At 37.7% G+C, this 26,795-nt stretch overlaps 1 protein-coding gene and 1 long non-coding RNA gene across 21 annotated transcripts in view; one reads left to right on the forward strand and one right to left on the reverse strand.

The window, feature by feature from the left end:
* Positions 1 to 26,795, forward strand: part of pxb (putative Hedgehog signaling attenuator pxb) — a 647,697-nt gene that overhangs the window by 220,700 nt on the left and 400,202 nt on the right. Inside the window, exon 1 of one of the 3 annotated variants that reach the window (XM_087415733.1) lies at positions 12,155 to 16,702. The exons of 1 other annotated variant lie outside the window; for it this stretch is intronic. The gene's annotated coding sequence lies outside the window, so the exon portion shown is untranslated. Of the gene's footprint in view, positions 1 to 12,154; positions 16,703 to 26,795 lie in introns of those variants that run through there. One more of the 3 variants, XM_087415732.1, reaches the window with a different exon arrangement.
* LOC105144806 (uncharacterized) overlaps positions 1 to 26,795 on the reverse strand; it is a 450,557-nt gene that overhangs the window by 8,710 nt on the left and 415,052 nt on the right. For 3 of the 18 annotated variants that reach the window (XR_015548178.1, XR_015548181.1, XR_015548169.1), the window contains exon 9: positions 23,834 to 24,260. The exons of 1 other annotated variant lie outside the window; for it this stretch is intronic. This is a non-coding gene — a long non-coding RNA (uncharacterized LOC105144806). Of the gene's footprint in view, positions 1 to 11,174; positions 12,101 to 23,831; positions 24,261 to 25,135; positions 25,154 to 26,795 lie in introns of those variants that run through there. 14 more of the 18 variants (XR_015548167.1, XR_015548163.1, XR_015548173.1 and 11 more) reach the window with 12 other exon arrangements.

Consider the following 26,795-nt stretch of genomic DNA (forward strand, 5'->3'; position numbering starts at 1 on the left):
TTTTCTATTGAGAATATTAAAGTTAAGTCAGTTTTGATCGAAGAGGAAGAGTTTGAGGAAGAAATTGTTTTATTTTGAATTTAGTCATTTTAGCAAGGTAAATATAAATTGTTGGTTATATTTTGAGTTAAGTTACTTTTGATTGATTATTCTGGATTTGTTATAATTTTGTAGGATATCAAAATCGTTAATTCAAAGAAGATGATTTTTTTAAATTCTGAAATAAAAATGACACGTACTTTGTTTCTAAAAGACTAAATGACATTTGCTTTTAAAAATATCTCCTTTTTACCGATAATACTTAATTAGTCGATAATTATTTCCTATCAAGTAGTCAAAAATAGTTTTTTATTAAAAAAAAAAACTTAATTTTTCTTATCTCTTGCAATAAGGAAATGATTTCAAAAAATCGGAATTTTAAATTTCGTAGAAATTCAACATTTCTTAAATCTGCGTACGTAAAAAAACAGAGAAAAATAGAAGGAGAAGATACGTGGATATTCTACGATTTTGAGATGTCTATATATTCGCATATACGAAGCTCGTGAAAATCGGAGAGAGATTGCGAGGGTTTTCTTGTGAGTGTCATAAGCGTCGACATCGTGACTCGTTGATGTCGACGATGACAACGACGACGACAGGAACTCGGCGACGTCGACCTGCTTCTTCTTCACGTACTCCGCAAAATTACACGGTAACTTTACAGCACATTTTGACATTACACTAGGCGAAGCTCGTTCGCTCGTTCGCTCGTTCGCGCTACAGGCATACTTTACCGCAGTTTTTTCTCGCCGGCGAAAAGTTTTCCGACGTATTTGTTGGGAAGCATCTCCGTGCGAGGAAAATCATAGTGCGCGTTGCTAGGAAATTATACTGAAACGTCACCGTTCGCGTGAGACGGTATCGTCAAGAAAGTTCGGAGCTACGTTTCCCTTGGAAAAACGAAGCGAATTGCTGCGTTATTCTGTTTTGCGACATTGTTTTAGCACATTGATTTCCTTTTTTTATCGAGGGAGAGTTACTAGTGCAAAAGTTTTAACGGTATTCTTTCATTGACCAGAATTTGCTCGGGAGATTAAGAGCGTATCTCAAAGTTCAGAATTTTATTTATTAAGATTCCAACCACGACCTTTCCAGCATTAACAAAAATAGTGATAAATTTCACAGAAAACAAATACTTTCTGATATTAACATGATATTAATATAATAGTATATTTAATAGTTATATATGACATAATATTATTATAATATTTTCAAGCCATTATGATGTTTAACCCACTTTGTCTGCAATCATATCGTTACTCCCTTCGTCTAGTTTAAGTTTTTTTTTAGGGGCGTCCAAAAAATATGATAAAATTCATGATTACTTTTTAACATCTTTATTACATTACTTCATAGTTTTTTTTAATATGATATTTTAGGAAGAGAAACTGGGCACTCCACTCCTCTCTCTCTCTCTCTCTCTCTCTCTCTCTCTCTCTCTCTCTCCCCCCTTTATTTCCGTGAAATTTTGCTTGTGCCAAAAGAAGCCCAGATTGCAGACAGAAAGTTAAAATTGTATGGGGTATAATACGTATCCTTTGAAACGATACAACTACTTCGAAAAAAAGGCGATTCCTTTTCAATTCGTTTGAGAACGATGAAAATGCGCCGTCGCTAATTTTAACCAACTTTTTTTTCGCCGTGAGGCATCCACGGAGATCGTAGAAAAAAGCTGGAAATTGATTACGGGACTACTTTTAAAGCGGGATTTAAATCGGTGATAAGAGCAAAGGAAATTGCTACGTCTCGCATCTCTTCGCTGAGAAGTTTATCGCCCCGAAGTACATTAACTCCGTATTCTCGTAAGCCTGATTACGCGCGTGTACATCGGTTGGTTTCGTCGATGACGAGCGCCTGCGGGAATCGAAATAACCCTGTTGGATTTTCGTTTAGATTGTCACTCTTTTTTCTCTCCTTTCTGACCGCTCTTACTTTCGACGACTAGCTGCGGTCCCGACCACCGACGGTAGCCGCGAAAGTTTTCGCCACTGTTCCACACCTCGCTGGTCGCCGCACTGGATGGTGTGGTAGAATTCGTTGCGAAAGTTGTTCAGTACAAATACCAATTCGCACTATTAATAATGCGCCCGCTGTGACGAAACTACAAGCGCCAGCGACTTTATTTATGCTTGTGTCTATTATGTGGATTCTATGCGGATTCTATTCTATCGTACACTCAAACGTGCACAGAAAGAATGATCTTGCGGAAGCATCTAAAAATTTAGCTATAGATTTGAAAAGAATTTTGATCATCAAAATAATTACGTAGGAGTTTCATAAAAAGTAACGCTGCAAAATATTTTGACACTCTAGTAAAGTTAATTTGAGCGTCCTACATAATATTTGATGGATTAACAAAATTATTTTCGGATGTTTATCTAGCTAAATTTTTAGACACTCTCTTAAAATGAATCTGAAAGATTTAAATCTCATGAAAGATTTTTAATGGATTTGAGATTTTAAATCATTTTAATTTTTAACAAACATAGAGAAAAATGGAGAATTTTTGAATGTAGCAGTCCGTTAGAAAAAATTTAACTATAATATATAGAGACGCAAATTTGAAAATAATTTAATTGGATTCGTTAAAATATTTATATTATGAAAACTCAAGCATGATGAGTTATGCTATAAAAAAAATTTTTGCTATTCTAACGATCGATTCGAGCGTCCTACATAATTATTTTATCCAATTATTTTCAGATCTCTGTACTCGACTAAATTTTTACATACTAACAAAATAGTTCTTTTCGTAAAGAAAATGTTAAACATGATTGAAGTCCCTAAGACTTTCTGCAGTAACGAGAAGGAAATGATAGTCCAACATTTACAGTAATTCCAAGAGCTTTGAAGTGTACATTTCGGAGTTAATATTCGGTGTTAATATCGCAAAAGACAGGAACGTCGCAATAAGACGCAGGTTCATGCCGGCTGTCCAAAACGCCGTTGGCAAATTCATAATATCCTCTCCCTTCCTTCAATGTAATGACATTCCTGCGGCACGTGGCGACCCGGGGGCACCCATGCTCACCTTATAACACACGTATAACCTGCCGCGAGATCTCGCTGGGTAGTCACGTGGCTGGGATCTCATCAAACTTTCATCCTTCGCGCGAGAAGACACAGCACGCCCGCGGTGCGTCGTTCTCTCTCCTCCTCCCCCTCCCCCTCCTCCTGCTTCAGCCCCCCGTTGCAGCTCGCATTAATGCATCGCCACGGGACATCGCTGGCATATTGCTGTTACTCGTGCCGTTACACTCGGTCCACCGCCTGTCTCCCTCACGTTTATCTCTCCTTCCACCGGCGTCCACGTCCAGGGGCATTAACTATCCATCTCGAAAGGTAATAATTAATTACACGCATAACGCATTTTTTCTACATTAGACGGTGAATATTTTTATTCAACAAATTAATGAACTGATAATTGCAATTGGAAAAGTTGCAGATATATTCAAGCTTGTATTTCCCTGTTGCATTCTCAATTCTAAGATGAGAACAGAGGCGCCTATGAGATGTGTATGCCTTCTCCCCGTCGCGCGAGCGACATTAAACGGGCCCCATAAAAGCCGACGCGCGTCGCACAATACTATGCTTTCGTCGTCGCGGGGGGGCTACCGGTTATTAAAATCGCGGCCAGGATTACGGGATCGGGGACGACATTAAGGACATTAATCACGCGCGTGTAAACGGAGGCCTCTCTCGAGGACGCGTTCCCTTCTCGAAATTGGGGCTCGGACAAGCAGTCCCGACTAACTCACGACTAATTTCTTTTGATTAGGGTCGACCTTCAGCCCGGGGGTGAAAAGCAGCGCCTTTTGTGCACGCGGTTTAATCTCGGAGAAATTGCTATTTATTTATTAATACAATTAACATTGTTCTTTTCTTTCATTTATAATCTCTATATTTTAATCAATGTAACATTTTTAACTAACTGAACCGGCATTCTTGTATTTCGGAGTAAAAGTAAAAATGTATTCACTCGATTCGCGAAGCGATTAATCCGATATGAACAACAAATATAATGATTCGATGCAGCACAGCGAAAAGCATCGATACGAATTAATGTTATCTAATAACAAAGTTCTTCCAGGCGCGGCGGAAGTCATTAAAGCTGCATTCTCATTAAGGAAACGTTACGGAATGTAACCGTGTTATGGAAAATCTATTTCCGTATCCATCTGACAATTTGCATAATTCTACTCGGCTCTCTGATTCACTCTGTAGATTGAAACTGCGTCGCACTTAAGGCAATAGAAATCAATGATCGTATGAACGAACGTTACTTGTATTGCCCGCTTTTCGTTTGCAGTATCGACAAAATATATTTTTTCTTGTAAAATCGTAATTAACGTTTCAATTTTCCTTTGTTATTCCAATTATTTCGTATTATTGATAGGAATTGATACGAGTTGTTCATACAATTCACGTTGATACACAAACGTTGTAACACATTCATGGTGTTATTCGAAAATGTTGATTATTTATACATATAAATCATTCATACAAGGTGTAGCGTACTATTAAAAGAAAATCCCCGGATTTGCCTTTAACAGTACTATGAGCTGAAATAAGAAAAAAATGTTATATAAACAATTCCTTAAATTAAAAAGTTACACAAAGTTTATTATAAGCTTTATTAAAAAGTTACAAAAAATACGAAATGTGTAAAATAAATTTTACTTAGCCAATTTTAAAATACCATCCGCTTATGTTAGTATAAGTTTAATATCGATATTTTTTTAAATTGATATCACCTTTTTCTTTTTTTATATTATAGAACATTTCCTCTATTCTCGAAAAATAAGGTAAAATTATTTATTTCTTACATATTTCACATTTTTATTAGAATTTTTAATAAAGCATTTTAGGACCTACGTTTATATAACATTTTTTTGTTTCAGCTTATAAAACATACTGTGAAAGTTTGTACGAAAAACGCAAGAGCACCCTGTACAGAGTTACACTAACTCCGTTACGAAAAGATTAATGAATATTTCAGGCATGCGATTCGCTACATTAAATTACAATAGAGTCGAAAAGTACAAAAATGTGTTGAACCAGTGTCTTTAGCTAAGTGCTACTTTGTACAACATTACGAGAATGCAAAATTTTTTATCCTACTATCTCGTTAATATATTTAATCTTTTTTCATTATTATTGTTTATCTAAATATCCATCTAAAAATAGCAGCACAAAATTTAACTTAAAAAGTATTTACGTGACAAGATTAAAAATTAGATCAAACACAAAGATTACACTGCTATATCTCAATTACTTTCTAAGGCGATTCCGTATTAAGAACGTATCTTAATTTTCCCCTTGTTTTTCTTGAGCTCATCCCGCAAGATGATTTAATGGCAATGTATCCTCATTTGTGCTTCGTTCATTTGGATACATGCTCGGCATGTACAAGATGTCTTTAGCGTTGAAAACGAGAACTTTTTACATGACATCTGGCGAACGTAGACGTTGCGTGGGCGAGAAATACCGTAGATAGTAGTTGCTTCCAGCTCGCATCGCGTCGAGAATCGTAACGCGACATCTGTTTGGAATGAGCGGGCGAAGGGGTTGAAGGAAAGAGAAGGCGGAAATGCAAAGAGAAACGCGGAAGTAGAGAAAGGGGTGAGAAAGGGGAGTAGTTTTTCGGACGCTCGAAGAGACGCGCTATCAGGGAGCAAGAACACGAAGAGAGAACCGCCCGACATTGCATTATCCAGTCTGAAAGACATTATACTCGCGTTGTGCGCGAGCACGATTGCGCCGGCTCCTTTAACTGGCTCGAGTAGTTTCGACTAGTGGAGTATTCTGCAGACGTGTTTGTACACTTGGCACGACTGCGCAAAAAACAACGATGATCGTTTATTTCAACGCCTGCAGAATAAAGTTGAAAGTTTCAATCCCCTACTGTATAATAGAAATTAAGAAAATTTGTATTTATGATTAAGAACAAATGGATAACTTATTTTGTGATCGAATGCAAATAAGATTTACTTTAAAGATATTGTTTGGACTGTACAATATCAGCTGAAAAATATCAGCCAAAAAGCTAATGTCAGTTTATATCAGCTAAAAGATAAAGAATTGTTGTCATAAATACGTTCTGCAAACAAATAAAACAAATAATTAAGACTATAATTGTTTTATGCAGCAAAAGACCATAATTTGCTGTAGTTTTAAGTAAATGTTTAAACGAGCAAGTAGATGAAATCATGCAAATGAACTTTTGCATGAATCGTTAAAGTTTTATTAGTAAGTATATATAAAAAACTTGATTTAATTTGTAATGCTGCGATCTTAGTAAATTTGCGAATAAGTACTTACTACGAAATGCAATTTTACGTAAGAAGGCAAACGTAAAAATTAATTTATTTTTAATAAGAGAATTATGCTTAAAAATTTTACCCAGACATTTAAACGTATTAATAAAGAACGTCTATGAAATTTTTATGTTTTTGATACTTTGAAATGCTGTGGTTGTATTTATTTATTGTTTTTGTAACATTTATATGAAGATTTATAGAAATAATGGATAACTAGATTTCCGACACTTTAAATAAAAAATATTCTGAGAGTAAAGAGATTCCATCTGCGCAGGATTAATCGCGGTCGGCACGAGGGAGTTTTCGTAGATTTGATTGTAAGAATTTATATCTTCGTTAGCCCCGCAACCATCTTCAAATATTTCTGCTCTAATCCAACCGAGTGCGCGAGGATTAATTCGAACGCGTCGGCTAATTTAATTAACGAGTGCGGCAGGTCGTTTCTGTTCACGTCGAACGAAACGGCATGGAAGATTTGCCCTTTCGCAGAATCATGATTTCGGAATGGTAATCGCGCGTACCTATCTACTGGCGAAAATGTCGATTCAACTAATCCGAGCGAATGACGGAAAGAGAGATAGCGGAAATCGGCAGGGTTTTGGGGCGCAGGATAGACGAGGCAGAGGAAGCTCTGGCAGGATGTGGAGGACCGAAGGACGAGTCGCCAACTGTCGCGGTGCCGGTAGCCTCGTCGGATAATCGCGAGGCTAAACTTTCTCCATAAATCACAAAACGGTCCGCGGATATATACCGTTGCTTCGAGAACGGACGGAAGAAGATGGCGGGTAGAGGTTGGGTGAGATGGTAAGGACTCAAAGTTGAGCGCGGATCGCTAGGAATATAATGGATATTAATGTCCCCGCTATGCTGATTTCGTCCGTGCCGCGCTGCATGTATACGAGAAATACGAAGAAAAGTATATAATCGGCTTATACTCGATATATCCAGCAAATGCAGACGCGAAGATGCGTCTTTCAAGTTTTTCCAAGAGAAACGGCTGTATCAGTGTAGTCCTGATTTAAAAATTAGAGCGCGAATTTAATTTAACTTTCAACTGTTACCTTTGCACTGTTAGATGTCAAAGATAATTCAATCGATTGAGTTAAATAACGTTTTATTATTTTTAACTTTATGTGTGTTAAAATATAAATCAATTCGTTTCTCTGGTTAGTTTCAAAGTAACGTATGCATTTAGTGAATAATAAACTAAATGTGCATCAAATTTAATACACTTTCTTGAATTAAATTCTTGAACGCTTATTTTAATTAAATTAACATTATATTGGGTGGAGGAGTAGAGACTCTAATAGAAAGCCACTTTTGATCTTGTTACGTTTGACAATTTCTGAAAAAGAAAAAGGGAAAAAATAAGAAAATGGTAGAATCGAATGTGAAAGAATAAAAAATAGTAAATCTACGTATCGTCTCTTTTGCAGATTTTTGTTAAAAATTTATATTCTGCATATATTATAAAATCACAAAACTACGGCTTGTGTCCAAACTCTTATTGGGAGGATCTCTAGATAGGAGCAATGGGGGGCGAACTATAAAAATAATTAATGACTCAAATTGGGTATATAATTTAACATTATAAATTTAATAATGAACAAGAAAAATCACTACAATGAAACTGTCATTTTGAAGCAAGGAATGAATTAGAACAAATCTTATTCAAAGAAAAGCTGTATCTTAAAAATAGCTGGATCTTAAAAATATCCTCTAAAGATTAATGAAAAAGAGATGATTAGCAATTAGTAGCGATTAATACTGTTGTATTTTTCTCTTTTCCAGTCATAGATTGATGTTGACTGTTTTCGTTCTCGTTAATGGTGTCAGATCATATCATGGACAAGAGAATCCATGTACTCGATGTAATTTGACATGATAGAGATGATAAAAATTCTTCTCCCTCTGTATTCTAGTCTTCTCTCTTTCTCTCTCGTACGTTTTGTTCTTACTTGCTTCGAATGGCGAGATATCGAACATGGGATCTGCCGATGAACAATGAGATACTGTCGTGTGCAGGGAATCGCGACACGTCCGAAAATGCACGGGGAAATAAGAGCGTAGCGACCGCCGCTAAGGGGTTGCTCTTTCGTTTCTGTCGGGGAAACGCGGAGCGCGCAACCACCCTCACGACACTCGAGGGATGGTTTGTTCCCGCAGGCTATATCAGTTATTTCGCTATTTTCGCCATGGTACCCGATGGGCGTGTCTCCGGTTTTGTTGCTTCTTTTTCGATGGCTCGCTCGCTCGCTCGCGAGAACACGTTATAAGGTGTATGTTGTATCGCGAGAATCATCTCAGTTGTTGTTTCGCTGGACGCGGATGATGATGAGAAAGATGACGACGACGACGATGCAGTACGGAATGCCGTCCGACAACATCTTCGGTAACGAGAAACTACCGTGCTTCTTCTGACGTTTATCTGATTCAATGCGACGTCGTTTACATCGTAGCGGCATTGCGTGTATATATGTGTGTATTATATACATATATATGTATATGTAATGCATAATAAATGTATCGAATCGAAGATGTGGCAAGTATTACTATAATAGTGATATAAAAGTGAGAGTATTGAGATACCGCGGATCAGGTTCGATATTAACTTAGATATCGAAAATAAAAATATACAATGTGATATTTTAAAGGGCCAGTAATAAATAAATAATAAACGTGAATGAAAATTGATTATTTATTTTCAAAATGAATAATCAATCTTTGTTCATCTTTTTATTTCTAAAACAGATATACATTATTAATAAAATGTGAATAATTTATAAGATACGGAATGTGATGTAGCTAAGAAAGATTTGATAAGAAGCTATTAAGGATTTAAGATTTGCATACCGATAAGCCATAGGTTTCAATTGAAAACATTGAAAAGGTTAAGAGAGTCCAAAAGTCAAGATTCAGAATTTGAAATCTAAATGTCGTAAAATTTAAAATTTTAAAATTCTTACGATTGCAGAAGTCCAATGAGTCTTCTAAAGTCTCACAAACTCACGAGTTGAACAATTTCGCAGTCTAACGATCTTGAAATTCATAAAATCGACGTACTTAAGGTCCGAACGCATAATAAAACGCAGGCATCGAAAATCTCATGAATGGCGCATATGCACCCGTTTCGAGATGCGAATTTTTTATTAAAATGTTAGATGGCACAGAAAGAGCGCATGAAAGAACAGTCTCGTCAGCGAATAATGGTATGGTTTCGCGTTTGGTCGAGAATTCCGAAAGATCACAGGAGCGTGTTAGATATGTGGAATTGCGGTAGTTTACCGCGATCTCTTTCTTTCTTTCTCCTCTCCCTTATCTCTCTCGGATGCTCATGGATCGAGTTAGGAGAATGGGCGATCGTGACAATCGTATCGCCCACACTTTCGTTCGCCCTCCGGGTTAACGTTCACCTTCTATTTTCCGCGAAGCGAATTAGGTACGAATAGCGATCTCAGTCGCCTTCAAACCCTTTCCGCAAATGCTCTTGGCGTGGCTCAACTTTGTCTCCGGCTCTAAGCTCGTTCAGGTAATTTTATCGTCCGTCTGCCAGCCAGCTGGCCGGCTTCTGCTCTTTCGTGACAACTAATTTATTTGGTCGCGAGAGCAACCGAAAGAGAGAAAGCGGGGGAGAGATAGAGAGAAAGAAAAGAGAAAAGAGAAGGGTGAGATTGAGACGAAGAGGTAAAACGCAAAGGGTTGCCGCGGGAAATCGATACAGCGCTCTTCCAGATTTTATCCCCTTTCTCCGCCCTCTTGTTCTATCCTCTCTTCTACCCGCTCTTTCTATTTCTCTTTCTCTCGCTCTTTCTCTCTCTTCGTCGTTCCGCCTCAATCGGCGTGGAGAAAAGTTTCCGTACAGACGCTTAGTTACAGCGGCTTCCGCGGATAATCCTTCCGCCAATTTCGCGAAATTATGTTCCACGCGGTCTTAGCTAGGGTTTCAATAAGGCGAAGCGTGGGCTGCGCATGGCCGCGAAGAGCGAAGTTAAGTAACACAATCTGCCCCCTAACTAGATATAATTCCTACGAGTAATTCGTGAGAATTTCGCGATTGCTCGAAAGAGCCGTTATACTTGAAAAAGAATTCCCTGACGAAATATCTTCACTGCTTTCCGCTATATTTCATTTCGTGCACGTGGATTTGTTGTCTTATCGTGAAATGTCGCGGAATTCTTTTTTTAAGATCAATTAGTTCGCCGGGAGAGATGAGAAGCCTTCTACATCGGACTTCCGATAACTGAATTCGGACTTTTGTGGATAATCCTCTTGCCAATTGCGCAAAATTATGTCACTTAGCCTTAACTGAGACTTCAATAGGAAAATGCGACATTGTGAAAGTTTCACAGAGACAAAAGGCCATGGTGCAGTTGCGTCCATTGTTAGAAGTTGCTTAGCAGTCAGAGTTTATATCGAGCGATAGAATTGCCGTAATCGGGTGCGCGAGATCAACTATAAATTCCTCCCGTATAGTGTAATTTGTGAGAATATTGCAATATTTGATAAGCATCGAATCTTTGCAAATTATTTTCCAGTTTTTCGAACAGAGAGAACATAATCGGATTCCAGCGGCTTAGTATTAATAAGCAACGTAATTAATATAAACATGGATTACATCGATATCGCATCATTGCGCGATGTTATTGCCTGCAAATGAATGTGATTAATGCCAAACATAAATCGCATACATTAACGCGGAGTACAATTTTCGGATATATGAACAATTAAGGAAATGAGTAGAAATAGTACAATGTAATACAAATGATAAAAATAAACTAGGTTTTTTTTTACAGAAAGTAAATTTTTATATCACAGCTAAAATATAATGTAGCAATATATTGAATATAATATATTAAGACGGTTTTGATTAATGAGAAACAAACTTAGAAGATTAAAAATTTTAATTTCATAAAGTGAAAATTAATTATATGAGATTGGCGAAAAATTTCCCTTTTCAAAGAAGTTGATTACAACAATCATTCAATTTTTATGATCTACATATAAGAGGCATCGTAATCTAATAAAGTAAATAGTAATAATATGTTCAAAAATAGCAGTTGTTAATTCTGTCATTGAAATTTCAATGCATCACTCAAGATTGCTTCATATTAATTCTATTCGGAATATAATTATTGACGAAAAGCGTCAACTGAAAGATAACTTGATTTGTTTTTGTATAAAAAAAAAATGACGTATTAAGATATCATAGAATGATTCGTTTTATATAAAAATTGTCAAATTAAATCAACTGTCGAATTCATTCGTCGCGATTACAGCATAGCCGTTTGAATCGGCAATCAGACGTTGATGCAGTTTCCTTCGGGAGATTGAAAAGTACTTTGGGAGCCGATTTCAGGAAGTCGTGCGACAGAGATGAGATATCAAAATTGTTTTAAAGTCCCGATCGAGTTGACGAGTCTTTACCGCGTGAGGTCTCGAGAGGCGGATTGAGAAGTCCTATCGAGGACGGCGCGGAGGCGTAAGTTCCACCCTCACAACCCTCGAGACGAGGATCCCGAAGACGCTTCCGTTGACGAAATAGGCTGTATACCCTCGAGCGACTTTCGCCTGTTTCGCCATCCTTGGCAATCCTCTCATTTACGGAAGTTACCACGAATTCCGCGTTCTCTCGTGTCTCTCAGGAGGGACGATGCTTTTCTTTAGTCTGCTGCGAATATTATTTGTCAATAATATTAGCGAGAAAGTACATCGCGCTTTGTTCTTAACCATTGAATTTCCTGCGAAAGAGATAAAGCAGAGTTTGTTAATTAAATCAGGCATTAAATGACTCGTTATTCTAGCGTTGTTACGCTCAAGTAATTTATAATATAATATTTTAATAAGAACACATTCCGACATAGAAATATACTAAGAGAGAATAAAGTACTTTTGCCAATCTAATTTCGAATTCTTCCTTTTGATGCTAATTTATTTGACATTTTCGAGACGCTTGATCATGTCGTCGTTCCTATGTGCGCCGTCAATATAAATTACGGATTTCGTAAATGTGAAAGGGCCGTGTGTACATCTTCCTTATTCATGACGAGGGACGCCCTTCCCGCGTATGTGCTGTGCCGAACTTTCATACGTGTCACCGTTACGACTGTCGAGAGCAAAAGCCAGAGTCGTTCGACGTGGGCGTGGTGCCACACAAGGGCCACACGCTTTATGTTTATGGCACGGCGGCTGCTACACTTCTAATTGCGTGCCACCTCGCCACCAAAACCGCCGATAAGAATCCGGGAACATCGGGACACCTACCTCGCCGTTTCCTGTGTCCCTAAAACGTGCTTTCTATGCAAACGCGGCACTAAAAAGTCGCGCCCTAACTATCCCATTCTCCGTTTATCCAGCAGACCAGGATTTTTTTTTAAACCTGCGTACATCCGAAGAACAGCCGTGGAAAAATATACAATGAAAATTGGGTCGAGTATTGATTCGAATGAAAAAATTCACCGATATATTCGATATTATTTTTAATTCGTTTTTTTTTCCGGAACTCACATATCGTGAATTTGCAAAATTTAATTCGTTAAAAATACGCGAAATAAGATATGTCAATGATTTTAAATAGTTTCGTTCCTTTTTATACGGATATTTATGGAAGATTTTTTTCAAAGTATAATAGAACGATATATAATAAATAAAAAAGGAAAATTTCTTTTGTTCGCAATGATTATCCTATATTCATTGTTGTGGATAAATCTAGGATAACCTTTTTAAACCGTAGTAACAAATTTTAAGCTTGATGGAATATTATTACACTGAGAAAAAAATGTAAAATTTTAATAAATATTTGTTTGAATAATGCCAGTTGGACATTGCTAAATTGATAATGTCAAATTATATCCAATTTGAGTTGTTTTCTGTCATTTTCTATTTACATTTTGATACAGATGAAATTAAAAAATAAAAATATGTTATTTAATTCAAGGGATTGAGTTACCACCATTCCCTTTTATATCGGGAATAACAATAAAATTTATTAAATGTAAACATATATTTATGTGGTATAAGAATCATTAATTTGATTTAACTATTATATTTTTTTATTTAGCAAATATTTATTTTTACAAATAAATGTTACATTTGCTTTTTTTTGTAAACAATTATTTATTAAAATTTAGTATATTTTTCTCTCAGTATATTTTAAGCCCTGAACTGATAATTTTTCAAGCGTAGGTAAGGCTTTGTTTTCTGAAAGAAGCCGTCAATTGTTCCGAGCAACGCTCCTTGATCCTTGTAGAGTAACTTTGAGGTCAGCGTCCGCGTTCGATTTCGCACATCCCGAAGAGAACGAAGGGCGATATTCGAGAAAGGGAACGTCAGGCAAGCGAGCGAGTGGTCGACGGGAGAGGGTGAAAAAGTTGAGAAAGCAACCGAAATCGAGAGGTCAAAGGATGGGGTGATAGCGAAGCGCCAAGGGTTGCTCGAATTCGGAGGAACCTTTTAGTCCCGGCGGGACCACGCCAGAACAGATTATCCGTCCATTATTTTAGGGTAGGCAGCGGTCGAAGAGAGGAGTGAGTGTTGCAGGATAGAAGGTTGATGGGGCCCGCTGCAAAAGCGACGGGGACGATTGGTCTGATGAAAAGCTGCGAGGGGTTAGAGAGGGGGTGAGGATCCTCTTGCAAACCAAAGAACCCGATGCGATAGAAAATCCCCTCGTGATGATCGTGGATCGCGAATGACATTCGCGATTCTTCGCGATTCTTCGCGCGAATTGTCGCCTCGCGACGAGGATAGGAAAGCACACAATTAATACCGTCGGTCCGGCTTTCGAACTCGCGGCTGCGCGCACAGCGCTCCTTCGTCCTTCCTCTCTCTCTCACTCTTTCTCTTTCTCTCTATCTCTCTTGCCCTCTCGTCCTCTAGCCTTCCTCCTCTTTCGCGCACCTACACACCCCCGGGCCTCCACCACCCTCTCACAGCGGCGGGGGTGGCTCTCGTTGCCGCGGTTCCGAGCCTCTCAGTCGCGCCGAGAGCCCGCTTCGCTGCGGGGTGACCTCTCCTCTACCTCGGCGAAGGTGCCTCCTCCGCGCCGGGTTCTCCTCTCGGAGTTCATCGTCGGGTGCTCGCGCGAGCGGACGGCCATTCGGATCGCAAGTTCAACATCCGCGCGAGAATTGAATAATGGCAACAATGCACTCATGGTTGAACAAGTCTTGTGTAGTTGCTTTACAATCCTCCTTCTTGAAGGATCTCGCCGCTCTTCGAGGTTCCATCGAAAATATTCATCGGTAATTTGCGAACCTTGTGAGGAACATCGAGAAACGTAACGAGAGCTTGGAATCGATCTGCTGAGACGTCCCCAGGGCTTCAGTTCATTAAAGTTGATTAAAGTTGACTCGGTGTCGATGGAGACGAATGGAGTACGTTTACATTTACGATTGCGGGACTCAATCAAGAGGAAGTGTACGCATATGTGAAGATTGATACATAACTTGGGTTAGATCGTATAATTAAAAAAATCGTACAATATAAAAAAAGGTGAAAGCGACAGGAACGCATACGTCAGAGAATTCAATATTTCGCCTGTATACGAAGAATTCGTCATCTGAGCGCTCTCGACGTTTTACGTAGAAATAGAAACACAGACGTCGCGAAGAATTCATATTCGAGGGCTTGACATACCGCGTAACGAAATAGGCGTCGCAAAGAGCGTGCGATGCGAGGGCTCGATGTTTCTCTTAGCTACGTGGCGAACAGCGTGAAGTGTATTTTAAGGCTTTAAGATTTCCTGCGCTATCTGCTTCGAGAGGTACCTACACCGTTTTGTTCCGCATATCGTGCACCGGAAATTATCTCGCCACGAAGAGTGCCTAATCGTCTACTCATAATTCACACGATAATGCGATGCTTTTTTAAAGATGACGCTGAATCGTCGCGCATTCGTTGCGATAAATCGTAACTCGGCGTCAGTGATCTCGTAGGAAACTAGCTCTCGAGGCGCATAATCCTCGCGTGCCCTTCGAGACGAGTCTGGATCAGAGAGAAAGGGAGTGACCGATCGATCGCCGTAATAAGGGAGCTTTCCGTAGAGGCGACGGCTTGAAGCACGCCCATCGTGCCGGAAAAAGGGTACCTCTCGCGAAGAAAAGTGGATGGCGACCCTCGTCCTCGCGTTCGATCCTCTCAAGAGTGAGCATCGAGGCGCGTAAGAAGCCTCGTAAGGGACCGTTCTCGAGACAAACCGAGCCCTTTTCATCCGGGAAAATCACGGGCGGACTCGAAGTCAAGTCCTCTCGATTGCTGACGACCTCGAGGAAGCGCGAGGACCCTGTAGGATTAAATCGGCGATGGGAGCGTTGTGGATCGTTTAATATCTGGACTTGCAGCGGCTTTGTTGTACTTTATTCCTCGTCGACGACTGGTGGTCCTCGACGGGCGAGTCTTCGTCATTCTTTGCTTATGTCGACATGGTGGTCCCTATTCTGTTGTGTATCATCGTCTCAGTCATTACCGGTGCTGCGTACGATAGTCTCGAAGCCCATAATTAAGGATACAATTAATGCCCCGCCAATTAAATATAATTAACTCGATGGTTGGAGCGCGGTGGCCACTGTCAGCCAATTAGCGCGTTAACGCCTTATCGATCATTGGCCACCTCGCGGTGCGCCTCGATTCGCCGATCGAGACAATAAGATCGATCGACAGACGTGCAAGGACGTGCAAACAACGGAATAAAATCGAAGAGAGAAAGAAGTAGCTTGAGCATTCGCGAAGAGAACGATAATTTAAGCGAATGGGAACATCCGCTCAGCGAAAAGTTAGATAATCGAGATAACGCGTTTACGAGGTACGATTAACGATCTCTTGAGGTCGATAAACGTGTCGTTGCCTTCGATGAACTCGAGCGCTCTTCAGGAACGCTTTTCCACGTGACTGCTTCCGGTAAAAAGAGGTCAGTCGTTTCTGAAGTCGACTTTTATAGCAATAATATATATATATACGAATTCCGGTGAAAAGGAGGAAGCTCATCGCGAATATCTAGAAGCGTACTATAAGAATAGTTCCTCAAGCTGCGTCCGTCATTGCGTTGAATCAATTTGTCGAGAGGCACTGGATAGGTTTTCTGGACAGAAATATAATTTTTTTTTCTCAAGATCGATTCGTTCCGCGCGACAGTGATCCTCGTCGGACGATCTTTTTACCAATCTTCACTGCCAGAGTTTGAAAGCTGAAGATGCGATTTCTCGCGGTCTAAAAGTCCATCAAGTCGGAAGTCGTCGGGATTCTGGCAAGGCAAACCAGCGAGGAAAACGTCGCGAACAGAAGGAGGAACGGAGAATGCCGACAGGGTGCACGTGACGAACGGGGCTTCCCTCCAGATTCGCACGGTGAGTCTTTCTCTCTATTCCGTCTTCCTAGATAGTACGTGGTTCTGAGCACGATTTGTGCGAAAAATGGAATGGCTTTCACGAGTTTCTGCGTGAGTGGATCGTCACGGCGATGCGGAAATTTCCGTGTGCACGCGCGCGCAAGATTCATCTCCGCAAACTTCCGCCCGAAGGTATTTTCAGCGGCGTGAAAGCTTCCCTACCCTAGGTGGTTTATATTCGCATGCGTGTTGACGTGCTTACGCGAGACAGAGGTGATTGAGGCTCCTGGGTTAGGCGGAGAGTAATTAATGCCGCGACGCATAACGAGACGCGTCTAAGTCGCGGTTCGAGCTGCACGCTATTGACGCAAAGTAACGATTCAAATTAATTTCGTACGTGTACGGAGTCGAGCGTGTGTCAGCATGGTTGTGATAAAGCGTTACTTAGAGCCTTGTGCAGAAGTAAATTTCCTTTTCTTTGCGCTTTATTATGCGCACGGGTAATTTTATAAAAGGCAGCAAATACAATGGAGCACATTTAATTCCCTTAGTTTTTGCTTTATAAATACTCAAAGTGAATACCCGACACTGAATTAAACGAATCCTATTTCTAATTAATGGAAGACACGTACCGTGAGGTTTTCTGATGTGTTTCCCATTTACATTTTCGAAGCTAGCCCGAGGTAAGGACAAAATTGAGCGTTGCAGGCGGGACTATCGATCTCGCACGCAGCCCCGATTAATTATTTCAACGACGATAACCCCACAGGTCGTAGGAAAGCACTCGACTGTCCCTCGGGGGACACCACGGCGGAAGAGCGTAGTATCTCGTAAGGCTCGGCTTTCGCGCGGTTCGTAAAGCCGTGCCACGAACTGGGGGTTGTGTACCACGGAGGTTCAGATTCTACAACGAGGCAATTTCGCCGCACCTGCGTCCGCGGGGGCAAGTCGACCGCGATATTAAGGGTCCCGTGTCCTCGCTCATTACGCCACCTGAGGAAACCGCATCGTATGTTCCGGCTTATCTCCATTAGGCGAACGGGAATTACTCGGCCTGAATCGCGTTTTGTCCATGTAACTCGTTCACGTGTACACTCATACACTCGTACGTTCCTCTCGTTAAAACCGTTCATGTTTAATCTTACTCGGCGCTTGTTCTAAAATCATATCTGAATCTTTGAATTATTCGAAAGTGAAACGTATAATCTATATTTATCTTCAAGACTATGAATAATATGCTTTCATTTATGTTTGTTTTTATTTAAATTTGTGTTATAATGATTAAGGAACATTAATTTTTTATTTATAAAAATGTATATATAGATTGTATTCCAATTCACTGCACTGCTGAAAATCTATAATACACGAAACGTAAACTATATATAGTTAATGACAGTGAATTTTGAAATTCAGCCGTAATAATATATTAATATATACGTCACAATGTTTTTTGCAAAAAAATAAAGATAAAAGTGCGATGCATCGCAAATAGCATGTATGTATTATCACGAAGAGAAAAATTCATATTTCCCTCAAAAGAAACTTCCATAAGGAAATTTATATTTTCGGAATTATCAATTTAAAGAGAGCTAATCTAAAGATTTATTAATTTCTCTCTGTAGATTAATTATTACTACTAGAATTAAAATTATAATTGTGTATCCTCGATTGTAAGATTATTTTTTTGACTTCATCGTAATGTTCTAATTTCTTCGCGGTATATAATATTATATATTTTCTGCAGCATCGCGTTCCGAGCTGAACGAAAGAAGAAAAGTTATTGAGCGACGGCGGACGGTGTCCTAAAAAGCGCTTCTTCTTAACGAGCGGAATCAGCGACAAAGTTCTGAATTATGTTCTAACTTCCGGAGTCGATCTACGTCGTGCTTCACTTCGCGCTGATCGCATTGCATAATGACGACCGCGTTCGCTGAGCAAGCCCCGTAACTTAGACTGATACAAAACGGTAAGTCTTTATCGTCTGATAAAGAACATTTTTGTACCGACCGGAGATCGATGATCGCTCGCTCGTGGCGATGAATCACTTTATTTTCGATTCGAATGTGACATAAAGACGATCGAAACGAGAAATGATCTGTAGATCGGTTTGTCTTTACAAAGTTCCATTTATAACTAAAATAGTTGAGATAACACAAATACATAAATATTTGTTAATAAAAGAGATATTTCTACATACGCAGAAATCTAACAAACAAATATCATGGAATTTTCTGATATTTTAATATCGTTTTATGAAATTTTACGTTACAAAAGTTTTATTCTATTCGATGTCGTTGTAATGAAATTCCATTAAACATTAAGAATTTTTATTTCGTTAAATTTCACAGGCATCATTGATTGTAGAATTAATTAACTTTGGCATCAGATTTTTATTGTTTTATTAACAGGTTTTTCTTCAGATCGAGTTTAGTGAAAATTCCTTTTACGTAACAAGGCGATCTTGTTACATTCAATTTGCTTTGCTTGTATTATCTCCCAAGCCAATCGACATAGCCAGTAGACTCATTACTACTTATTTACTTTTTAATTAAATAATAATTCAAATAAAATAATGATAAGAATAAATGGCCAATTATATTATCTAATAGTTCAGTAAAAGCAATATTTCTTCAAGAGGAACACTTGAGCACTCTCGCTATAAATTCTTGTAAAAAGCGAACTTGAATAATAAGATTCCCCAGTTCGACGATAACTTCGCGTTTACGTAAAACTTGCTCAAGCAAACAAGAACGTGGAATTTTCAATTTATTGAACAAACGCGTACCGTGAGGCTGTTAGTTGTCTATGTTAAGCGACTTATAGCGCGACGAAAATTTGACGTTGCCTTTCAAGATCGGAGTGTATTCGCGTTATTACACACACGACGAGCACCGTGTTTTCGTTTATTGACGGGCAGATAAGCGTGAAAGAATATTGACGTGCCGATGCACTCATTAACGCCTCCCATAGGTAATCGATACTCGGCGTGCGTCCGTCGTTGCCGACGTTGAAAATAAATGCGCGCGTTGCCCCGCGTCCCAAAATGAGCGGTGTCGTAATCAGAGTGTTCGTACGACAGGCAGGAAATAATAAGTCTTCCCAAACGGTCCTGTTTACAAGCTTTTTCACACGGCAATCGGATTTCCCGAGATTGCCGCCTGTTTAACTTCTTACGGTACTTTCCGTCCAGCATTTCGTTTGATCTCATTTAGAAATCATCTCATTTAGAATAGCTTAATGTGAGAGTATGAAGTAACCTTCTTCTCCAGTTACTAAACATTGATTTATATTATAGGGTGTCTCAAAACTGACGATAAATATTTTAAAGACAAATTTTTTGTAGTATTGTAAAATGAAAATGTCAAGACTATTATAGCTTTTCAATTTGAGAAATTCAAAAACTACGAATGAGAAGGTTAGAATTTTGTGCGCTTAGGGATGGCAAGATGATCGAATCGGTATGAAAGTGCTGAATTTTGTTATTGTCAAAGGCTGAAAGTTCGAGAAAGTATATCTGACCATTTGTAATTTTTAAACTCTTCTCATTTGAAAACTATCTTAACCTCGGCATTGTTAGATTTTTGTCTTAAAATATTATAAAGAATTATTATGTCTTCAAACTATTTATTGTCAGTTTTGGGACACCCTATATACTTAAACTTACACTCATCTCGATATTTTTCATGCTATTTCAACAAAGATACTAGTCTTAATTCGCGAATATAAACAGATAAATCAAGTAAAATTGTACATAAAGAATCACGAGCTCTTGTTAATTTTAGAACCGAATTTATTTTTTCACAAGGATTATTTTATAAACTTAGCACAGTAATATATACGTATATTTACCGCTGAGAGACAGCGTCAGTAATTTATCCCGCATTAATCATGTAGCTTATTTATTCTTTGTATATTTTTTCAATACACCTATGTATTTCCAGCGTATTTATAGACAGACGGACGTATTTACCGATACGTAATAATTTCAATAAAAAATTAGTAAGCGCAATAATGCAGTTTATTTACTGATGTATGTATTGGCATTAATCTGCATCAGCGGATTTATACACGATAATCACGAGAATGTGATCCGCGTTCATAAAACGCAATCTCCTATTTTCTCGGATACTACGAGAGGCGACAGGTTTATTCTCTCTTCAGAATTATTTTATATACTTGATGACTTATATACTTGATACAGCTACACACATGCAAACGGTCGAGAGATGCGTGGGAGACGGCGTCTTTAATCCATCACCGGTCGTCCGTTAATCACCTGCAAATCACCGAGGCTTATTTTTCCTCCGTCTACTCTCTCGACACAGCCTCTGTGGCAGGCTGGTTTACGCCCTCCACGTAAATCGTCCCCGGACGAGTTCATGCAACCCGTGAAATAGGAGGTCGGACAGCGCGGTCGGAAACCGCGAGCTCGAAGGGTTGGCTTCTCGCGGTTAAAGACCGTGCGTGTTAATCCAGTCGCTAAGTATTATTTAGTGTCAGCGACACCGGTGACAAGTCGATCTAATTTATATCCCGGCTGGATGGAGGCCCCCAACGTTCGCAGAAATACACACAGCAAGCTAAGTTCGCAAGCCGGGCATTTACGAGCCGCTCTGGACGCTCTGGAGACGTTCCAACTGCGACCAACAACGGCAACGCGAATACACCGGTGCATTCGCGATTTCGATTGAAATAGATTCTGTCCATATATGAATGTCTTGAATAAATTTGCGACATGAAATTTCCGATACGAAAACTTTTAGTGTTCAAAATTTTTCGATATCCGAAATATTCGAGTATTTTTCATTCTGATGACGAACACACTATATATACTGCATATCAATTTCGTTAGAATAATGATTACAATTAAAAAATGATGCCATGAATTTTCAAGGATGTATTATATGTATTTTTTAATAAATGATGAAAAAAATTATGAAAAATTACAGATTTTTTATATTGTATTTTTGAAAATAACACAAGAAGTTTGACGACTATTTAGAATTGGATTATTTCACTAACGTTCCATCAATTTAAGATTGACTTTAATCTCGGTTACTTACTGTTTATCTTTTTTTAATTTTTGTAATTAGAAAGTAAATTGCACCGAGATTAAAGTTAATTTTATATGGCAGAACCGGATCTCTAAGTAGACACATTTTAAAAATATAAACCATAAAATAAAGTGAGAAAATTTAAATTTTCATTTAAACTATAAAATTAGATTGTTCAATACAATAAATATTGAACTGTTTTATTTGAATATAACATTCACAGTTTTATATAAAATGAATAAATCTCCAATTCCAGTTACTTTTTGCAAGGACTGTACATTTGATGATACATTTTTAACTATATAATTATAAAAATTAAAGAATTTTTTAAATAAATTTTGTTATGTTAACAATCTCATTTTGTGGTAAATTTTAGAATAGTCTTTCGCGTAAACTGCATAAACAACATCTGAAAATTTAGATCAGAATGCCAGAAAATGAATCATCCAGGCAGACGCATTATTTCAGTATATCGCTACTACCGAATTTATGCATCTACTCGATTCCGGCCGTTAATATCATTCGTGATTTATCACACATCACGAATGGCGACGATGCCAACATTCACGGCTCATACTTGGCATCAGACGGAATTCTGCACTTCCACTTGCATCGCAAGATTTCTCGCGAAGAAAGGCGAACAGCGAACAGATCGGCTCTTTCGCGGTAATTACGTGTACAGAATTATCGAACGATGCGTCGCCTGGATCGTCGCCAAAATGACTAGGATTTTTGGGAAAACAACGGTGAGGATGACTAACGATTATTACGTATTTATCGCTCGTTACAGCGAGTTACATGTAAACGCGAGAGAGAGAGAGCGTACGCTTAATTAGCTCAGTACAAATGACACGACTATTACGTTTATAATAACGTGCATTATGAGATAATACAAATAATTGCTCGCGCTCGTTAACCCGCACTTGCATCTCGCCGATAAACCACTAGTAACGAATACCTTTATCTCGGATAACGGGAGGCTATGTACTCGGGAGGTATATATTCTCATAATATTAAATTTAATTATGCATATATGACCAATCTATTCCTATAAATAGTGAAACAATTTTCATGTTCTACATTATAGATATTCTTTTATATTAAATTAATGTAATTTATAACTATAAAAAGTTGCAATTCCGACTAATTATAGAGTAGACCAAGGTAAATCGGATCAATTTTTCTTCATTCTGATAAAAAAATAATTAAAAACTAATTTTATTATTAACACATGAAACGCAACTCTAAATTAACCCAATCACGGTTCAAAGTAAATCTAGATTTTTACGAAGGAAGGTTATTATCATAAAAGTAAAATTATTTGTAATTATACATATAATTATGATTATTTATGAAGTCACAAAAATCTAGAACTTCAAAAATCAAATTGAAAAATCAAATTGAAAAAAAAAAGAACTAATGTATCACAAATGGCATAGTCGCGGTTTTAATATTAAGTTTTATTATAAATTTTTAAACTTTGATTTGTTTCATATAATAAAATAATAAACATGATATTTCTTATTACATGACAAAAAAATCAAGAAGAGAGGAATATTCCAATTTGTGCCAAAATGGAAGGGCGAAGTAGATCAGCAGTTTACTAAATCAATTTAATAAACTATATACTGTAAAAATCATTTCTAATTTCTATAAGTTTCAATATACCTTTTCGTTACAAAATCATAAAATCCGTGATTTTTTTTAGATTTTATATGAGAAGTAAAATTTCTTCATTACGATTTTTATAATTTTCCAATTAATATTGAATCACTCGCAAGAACTGTTGTCTAGTATTTCCAGTGTAAAGAAAACACACGAAAGTAATAATAAAAGTAACGATAAAACAGCTTGTTTAAAACAAAAATCAACAAAACGGCAAATGTTATATTAATCTAATTCATCCTGTAATTCGATTTGTCTCAATTTATTTAAACAAATATTATATTCAGATATTAAACACTGTAATTATCTTATATTTAGATAAATATAATAAATAAAATTTTTCTTTATATAAATATATTTAGGTACTGTAATTGTCTCATATTTAAATGATATTATATTTATTATATTTATATAAATATAATAAATAATGTTCTTAAATTTCATTTTTACGAAAACTATTTATTATTACATTTTTTATACAAAATTTAAAATATGTCTGAGATCTATAAATGATCCAGATGTTCTATATAAAAGCCAATTATATAAAGCCGTTTTACGTTATATATTCGTAGATATATAATTAGACTCGAAATATATCGACTGGATTCTAGGATTATTACATAGATCCTTATCCACTCTAACGTATTTTACCCCTTCAACTAGCTCGCTCTCGAGCCGTTGCGGCCAAACTCCCGCACGAGTAGGTATAGCCTTGGAACTGACAAGCAAGCTTCGACGAAGATTTCCTCGTGTTGCGGCTCGAGTGCGTGTCTCACTCGACTCCCGTCTTGTTTGCGCAACGCGGTTACTCGAGGGGACCACCAAGGGTCCAATGCTGCGACATCAATCTTTCGGTCTCTAGAAAGAACAATCTCTGTAAGGCAAAGATCGAGGGACGTGCAGGTATTCTAAATAGATAAATATATTAGGTGTTGGAATTAATTCGTAGCGTTTTTTAATGAAAGAATGTTATTTATTTCACATGAGCATTAAAAAATACATTAATGAAAGTACTTCCCATCACTTGTAAAACGCTACGAATTAATTCCAACACCTAATATATGTCAAGCCTTAGGTAATTTCGTAAATTCCGGAAAACACTAGTAAACTATGTACACTAGGAAAATATTTCATATTTCATTTTGCTTGTAGCATTTCAAGCGAATCTACGTAACATAAGTACTCTTGAAATTATGTGAAGATATCATCTCGCGTTGTAAAGCAAGTGAATTTGATTTATGTGTACTTAAATCAGATGATACATCATAAAGTATATCGTAAAATACTAAACGTCGCCAATGTAAATATTATTATTAGTAGCCTAAAAAATATTAGAGATCCGAAAAATTACACAGTTCATCCCTCTATGTGAAAAAAGGAGAGAGAAACAGAGTCAAGGCTCAACCTCTGCAATCAAACAACGATCTACGCCCCTTAATGACCGAGTGACTGTCGTTGCTCCTTGATTCGTTTCGCGGGGTGTGGCGATTCATTCGCGTTGCGTGGGGTTGAAACAGCTGCGAGTGACACCCCTATGTTGTACCCTGTGTCGCGGTGTTGCTTCCCACCTCTTCTCTTTCTCTCTTTGTCTTTCCTCCTCACAGCCCATCTGAACCCTTGTCGCTCTCTCTTTGTCTCTCTTTCTGTGTCTCGCTCCCGACAGCCCTATACATAATTACCGGGTCTACCACTCGCGTCTGCGAAATTTGCATTATCGAGCTGCCTCTCGTACAACGGGCGGGGTCGAAATCCTGCAACGCGATTATTAAGGAATCAATCACACTCACGCTGGATCTCGTTGACCGAGAGGACTCATTGCGCGAGTACCGTCATCGCCCTCGATTCCCATTGTGCCCGCTAATAGGATTTCAGGCTGTTTCAGCCGGTTACTTCGTCGACGTTATTTCAAGGGATCGAGTAACGAGCCGCGCCCAGTATTTCGGAGACAGGAGAGATTAGCCGCGGAAAATTCAAAGGATCTCCATTTGAACTCACACGTCTGTACTAAAATTTATTCAGCCGCTTCTTACGCATATTGCATGTTTAAACACAAGTTTTGCAATCAAATTATTGATAAATACGTAAGAAGCGATCGATGTATTCTTCATAGATTTTATACTCGCTCAGGATAATAATTATATATGTATATAACTTTTTTTTTAAAAACGGAAACGTGAAAAGTAAAAATTTTATTATTACAATTAATGGAGATTTTTTTATTCTTTACATAGAGAAAAAATTACATGATTGGTAAAATCATTAACGTTTCTCTTAGGTATTTTATTTTAATATATATATATATATATATATATATTGTAATTGTTTTAATAATTGAATTAATTTATTGCAGCTGTTTTTATGTTCGTTTGCACTAATATAGATTACCTTTAAACTTGGTTTAATTTGCTTTTTATCTTTTTCTAGTTTTAAAAATTAGAAAAAGATAAAAAATAAATTAAATCATGCTTGAAGTTCATTTATACTGACACACTGAAAAAAAAGATGTATCAACAGCGCATTTTAATTTAAAATAATTTTGTCAATTCAATAACACCATTAATGAAACGAATACGTTATTCTCTGTTTTAATAATTTAATAAAATTTTATTTGTTTCATTAATATTATTGTTAAATCAACAAGATTATTTTCAATTAAAATAATGCTTGAAACATCATTTTTTTCAGTGTAGAAATGGTTATTAGACTATAAAAATTACACATATAATTTAGCACTGCTCCTCCGGTAAAAAATGAAACAAATAGATTACACTATTATTTACACTATCTAATGGATAAATATATTTTCTGAATAAATATATTTTAAATTGATTATATCAAACATTTCATAACATTCGAGTTATAAAAAATAAATTCTCAGCACATGCGTTTTGTCATCTATTGAGTCGTGCAGCCCAATAAATAATTTTTTATATAGTTTCTCATATAAAGAAACCATTTCTGACTTCTCCGGAAAGCAAGCTTCTTCTACTTTTAGATCGATAGTATTTTTTTTTTATTTATAAGCGTCTATTATTGCCTCTCGATATGTAACCATTAAGCAGGAATATAGGCGGAAACCGGATTCTCGCGCGACACTCTCGAACGCAGCAACAATGCACACAGCAAACGAAACTTTCAGATGGATCCTCTGGTCGGAACATTATTTATTTTACGCTTTTTCCATCCGGCAAACGATCCCAACGCTCGAGAGTCGAACCGCGGAGGCGTCCATTCGCGCGGCGGGATGTTGATCTCTATCGTCCCACCCAGGAGTTATACTCGTAGTATTTATTACACTCAATAAATTTGAATAAGCTGTAGCTTTTTTACATACCATAATTCACAGATAACATCGTGTAATTAGAATTATTTCGCTTTCCTCTTTATACTGAC

The sequence above is a fragment of the Acromyrmex echinatior genome, chromosome 18 (assembly GCF_024713525.1).
Source record: "Acromyrmex echinatior isolate Ae372 chromosome 18, ASM2471352v2, whole genome shotgun sequence".
NCBI lineage: Eukaryota > Metazoa > Arthropoda > Insecta > Hymenoptera > Formicidae > Acromyrmex > Acromyrmex echinatior.